Raw genomic sequence first — 5607 nt, 5'->3', positions numbered from 1 at the left:
TCTTCCGACACTTCAGTCAGAGACAAGAAGTCCTTCAGGCTTTTAAGCAGGTATGTGTGTGTACTAAGAGCATTATCCTTCATCTGAACCTGTATTGCAGCTAAAACCAACCCTTTTGTGTAACTCATGCATTGCATTCCTGTAAGGTTCAACTCCTTGTTACCAGCCAAGATGTTGACAACTACAAGCAGATAAAACAAGATTTGGACCAGCTGAGGTCTATTGTGGAAAAATCAGAGCTTTGGGTGTACAAAGGCCAAGGTCCTGATGAGGCTATGGATGGAGGGCAAGGTGAAAATGAACACAAGAAAAAAGAGGTAATTGTGTTTGCATAAAGTCATGTGTTTTTATTGTATGAAGCTGTAACTGTTTCCCAAAATGTGACAAAAGCCCACCTTTCCAGCACACTGCATGGCCTGGTGAGGCCATCTGTATTGCTCATAGATTGAGGCAAGAATAAGAGGAGGACTTGAGGCAGTTGATGCCAATTCATGTCAAGTGGAAACTGCTCAGGAGTAGCAGCCACTGAAGTGTCACCTTCAGGCTCTGACAGGGCAGTTGGTTTGGGTTTGCTCTGGCTCCCGAGCTGCTGTCATCACTGACAGGTGGCATGAGCTCTGTCTGGTCAAAAGCACCTCGAATGATGTCAGGGCAGAGCTGTGAGCTGTTCAGGTGATGTTTTGAACCGTGGCACTATGATTCAGTGACAGAAGAGAACAGTGCTGTATCTGTACCTGGGAATGCAGGACTGTCTTGGCATGCACACCTGGCTTGGAAACAAGTAAACACCTTTTGCCTCCCTATAATCTGCAATCAAATAGAAAAGACTGAGGGAATTCAAGAAATAGTCCCTGCTTTATGAACATCTGTTGTTGGAATTAAAAGTAATTTACTTGTTGCTTTCCTTGTGCATAGTACTGAGGTATGTCAGTACTATGATAGCTGTGCAGTGATAGTTTAAAAATAGTGAAGAAGGAGAAAAAGTAAGAAGTTTTGGGGGAGAGGACTTGGTTACAGGCAGAATGTGACAAGGAAAGGAAAGGACAGGAGGTTGCTGTCTCTAAAGTCATCCTGCCCTCACCTTATTTAATGTTAAAGAGGTCGATGTGACTTGACAGGATAATTACAGATGTGTTTTTCTGAGAGTGTCAGAAATCTGAAGGATGACATTCCTTTCTAAGAGCAAGCAGGCACTGTTCTAGAATGCTAATTTTAGCCTTCATGAAGACAATAGTATAAGCTACTAATAAAGTGTCTGATTTTATCCTCAGGAAGGCCACAGCAAGTCCCAAAAGCCTGAGAGTACTAGCAGCTACAACTACCGTGTAGTAAAAGAGGTAAAACTTGGCTTCTTAGCAGTTAAATGGAAGCACGGATGAGTAACACTGCTCTGGAGAGCTGCTCTCAGAGGGAGGCACCCAGGGAAGTCTGAGTCACCCTTCCATTGTGGAAAGTATTTGCTGAGTAATAACACACCCCAACTTGAATGAGAAGCCAGGAGGGTGATGAGCATGACGTGTGTTCTTGCCTGAGGAATGGGTTAGTGAGAAACGCGGCGTTTTGCTGCTGTTTCAATAGTAACACAATATTTTTATTGTTGAAGGCAATGAAGTAAGCAAGTAGAGAAGCTGTTCCCTGTGCCCTGTTCAGAGTACCTTGCTCTCAAAACCACCATGCTGTTGAAATTTAGACTCCCCAAGAGCATGTGTTGGTGTGGTGTGAGGCAATGGTATCTTGGTGTCTCTGTACTGCGGAGCCCAGTGCTGGGTTCACCTGACACGTGTCACTGCCTGGAGTCACTGTGCTCCATGCAGCTGTGCTGCCAGCTCTTGCTGCTCTCTGGGAGCCACCTGGGCTGCTCTAAAAGCCAGCCCAGGGCTGCAGCTCTGAAGCCAGTCTCCTCTGCAGATCCTGCTGCGGCTCAGCAAGCTCTGTGTCCAGGAGAGCGCCTCGGTCCGCAAGAGCCGCAAGCAGCAGCAGCGACTCCTGAGGAACATGGGAGCTCATGCAGTGGTGCTGGAGCTGCTGCAGATCCCTTATGAAAAGGTTGGGTTTCTCTATGCCTGTTGCCTTGCTTCGTGTCGTGTCGATGGGCTTTTCATACCTCCTCTGACTCTTCCTGAACCTGTTGCCTTTATGTTGGATTCACAGAGGCTGTTTTGTTACAGCCTCATAAGCTGTGGAATATCCACACTTCAGAAATAATGGGGAGCTGGTCACAGAACCTCAGCATGGTGAGGGATGGAAGGGACCTCTGGAGATCTTGTGCAACCCCCTTACTCCAGCAGGGTCTCCCAGAGCTGGTTGCTCAGGGCTGTGTCCAGGCAGGTTTGGAATATCTCCAGAGGAGGAGATTCTTGGGTAAGCTTTGATTGAAGTCTTTGAATATACAGTGTTATGCACCATTTCCTGAAGAAATAATTGTCCATCCTAGCTCAGAGTAAGACCAAGGTTTAGTTCTCAGCTTCCTGTGGGAGCTGTGTGCTGCCTTGAAGTGAAGCTGTCTGTGGAAGCAAGACCCTCACTATTGCTATGGGGTAGCTGTGCCATCCTGGCAGCACTGAGGGAAACTGGGGCACTGGTCCTGTGTGGGATTGATCAGCAGGTCTGCCCAGTAGTTAAACCCCCCCCTCAGTTGTAGAGTCCCAAACTCCCCCTTAGAGACAAATATCAAGTGGCTCTCCAGATGAGGTCTGCTGTTCATATCTGGCCATGTCCAAGTGCCTGGTCGTGTCAGCAGTGTGGTTTGAAACCCACTGTGACTGGGCAGCTCTCTGGTCTGAGCTTGCAGAGCAGCTCATTGTGCTGGTGAAGCACACCCTCAGGTCTCCCATCGGTCACAGGTGGCAGGTCCTTATTTCTGCATAGGTGAGGGAGCTCCTCACATTTTCCTGGTCACTCTGCTGCCCTCTGAGCCAAATTCAACAGGTTTCTGAGAACTGGTAATTCTAGAATTAGCTCTGATTAATGTTAAGATAAGTCTCATGCTGCCTTGCTTCATATTTTGCTAAAAAATTGGCAGCAAAACCTCCCTCCAGCACCTCTTGTCACCTCTCTGTCCCACACATGTGAACACATACAGGACAGGCAGTGTGGAAGGTATTTCACCCTTGGAAATCTACAAATCTCCTTCAAACTAAAAGCAGACACCGATTTTCCAGGCTGCATTTTATCCTGTCAGTGTGCTGGTCACCCCTGCTGATGTCAGAGGAGAGGCACAGACTCCTGAAGGTGCCAGGGAAGGAGCCCGGGGCGGTGCTGTGGCGATGGGAACGGTCCGTGCCGGAGCCGCCCGGCCGGCTGCCAGCGTGTGCTCCAGCAGCCTGGCAGCCTCCTGGGCAGCCCCGAGGTGCTGACGTGTGGTTTGGCCCCCGTGCTGCTCTGCTCAGACGTGTGAAAGTGGCTAAAGCACGTTGCTGGCAGGCTGGGCCGTGGCGTGTGCGAGTCTAGGGGATAAACTGCTGCCATTCCCGTTCCCCTCGTTATTTTTGGTGCTCTTTAAAGCCGTGAGGCAGGCCAGGCTCATCCCCAGCATCTGTGCACTGGGTGGAGGTTTGTTTTTCTTTGGAGTGTGAGAGAGACGTGACAGTTCCCTTGCTGAGCTGGGGCTGCAGCTCGTCCAGTACTCACCTGAAAGTGAACCTTCAGATTCTCTTTAACCCCGTCTTGTGTCATGCAATCGCAGGCTGAGGACACGAGGATGCAGGAGATAATGAAGCTTGCACACGAGTTTTTACAGAACTTCTGTGCTGGGAACCAACAGAACCAGGCGTTGCTGCACAAGCACATAAACCTGTTCCTTAACCCAGGGGTAAGAGTAACCTCATGCTGTGATTTATTGCTTTTTTTCTGGCAAGAAAAGAGAATGGGTTGTCCCTGGTGATCGCCTCCGGGCCTGGGCTGATACAAGACTGGTTGGAGGAGGTCACACTTTGTTTTCTAAAGCCTCAAAAGTTGGCAACGTGTTTGTTTAGGACCATTTCAGTGTAGAAAGTTCAAGGGGCTGAAGTGGCATGAAAAATAGGCTTGGATAGGAGCCGTTGTGTTCAAAGCCTAGGTCCTCAGAAATGTGCACAGTCCTGCACCCTGCATGAGCATTGACTTTATCCTGACCTCTGTGTGGCTTTAGCGATGGGTTTATTTTCTCCTTTCTTTCCTCTCCTCCATCAGATTCTGGAAGCAGTGACAATGCAGCACATTTTCATGAACAACTTCCAGCTTTGCAGCGAGATCAATGAACGTGTTGTGCAGCACTTTGTCCACTGCATCGAAACGCACGGCAGGAACGTTCAGTACATCAAGTTCCTGCAGACAATTGTCAAGGCGGAAGGAAAATTCATTAAGAAATGCCAAGATATGGTAATGGCTGAGGTGAGAGCTGCAGAGATTTGCAAGGTCTGAACAGAAGTTTTCACATACCATTTGGTGAAGATGACAAATTGATCCTCTCGCTTCTGGGACTGCCAAGAAGCTGACAGATAGTTCCTGCAATGCAAAAAGAGCATACAGCCACCAGAAAGCATGGGCTTTTTTGTGACCACAGGCTTGCTGAGCTCTTCTGTAGTTACAACAAGGGTTATTAAAGATACTCAGAAGGTACTTTCTAGGCTTACACACTCATAGGTGGCCTTACAAAGCCTTCTCATGGTGCCTTTCTCTAGTGAATGTGGCTAGAAGAGAAGCAGTTTCATTTCAAGATCACTAATGCAAAAGGAGGATTTTACCATGAGAGTATTTTGATGGGAATTTATCTTGCCAAGATTTACACATTCATCTGTTCAAGTGCTGAAAGGGGGAGAAGTCTGAGGGTCTTCAGGAGTTTGGTGTGTAGGTAACTGGGAAATGAGGGTGTCAGGATAGAAGGGGAGAGGAAAGAGAAGGGTCATTAAATCCCTTTAAGTTGGGTATTGGATGTGGTCTGTTCAACAGTGTATTTACACATCTGATGGGTTGTTATTGGCCTCCGCAGCAGGGGGAGCCCAAGGATCAGATCTGTCAAGCTCTGGCTTTTGTGGATCAATCTTAATAGATTAATCAAAGGTCTTCTATATTTTGTCATTCAGTTAAAAATTTTTTGAGCTTCTCAACACAGACTTGAGTTTGTGATGTTCTCAGCAATCAGCTTCCACAGGGGTCAGCAGCTGCTGAGAAGAGGGGGTTGCCTTTGGGGTTGCAGCTGCCTTTTTGGCTAGCTGTTGGCCACAATCCCTGTGGGGGGACAGCCCCAGATCCCTCCAGCTGCACGCTCAGAAGTGCCCAACCTGGAGCAGGTCTTGGTTTGCTCCTTTTCCTTCCCTTCATGGAGGCAGAGAAAAGGTGACCCTCGGGGTCTCAGATGTGAAGCTGATAGAAATCTTCAGCGTGTGACTTAACGTGTCACTCGCTAGCCCTGGAAAATTGATGCTGTTTGTTCAGAAGGGTGGAATTACTGAACCCTGCTGTCTTCCCACCCGGCATGCCCCGGGGTGTTCCTCTGACCAAAAGGGTATGTCTCCAGCTGGCTGTCTGAAAGAGTCAGCTGGGGCAAGATACGTGAAATAAAAAAGCACAATAGAAAGTCACGAGCTTCTTGGCACAACTTGTGTCTGAGCAGCCAGTCAGACTGAC

At 48.3% G+C, this 5607-nt stretch overlaps 1 pseudogene; it reads left to right on the top strand.

Moving 5' to 3' along the window:
- LOC103775183 overlaps nucleotides 1–5607 on the top strand; it is a 16234-nt pseudogene that overhangs the window by 3129 nt on the left and 7498 nt on the right.

The sequence above is a fragment of the Merops nubicus genome, unplaced genomic scaffold (assembly GCF_000691845.1).
Source record: "Merops nubicus isolate BGI_N331 unplaced genomic scaffold, ASM69184v1 scaffold15706, whole genome shotgun sequence".
NCBI lineage: Eukaryota > Metazoa > Chordata > Aves > Coraciiformes > Meropidae > Merops > Merops nubicus.
This window is presented reverse-complemented; position numbering and strand designations above follow the sequence as displayed.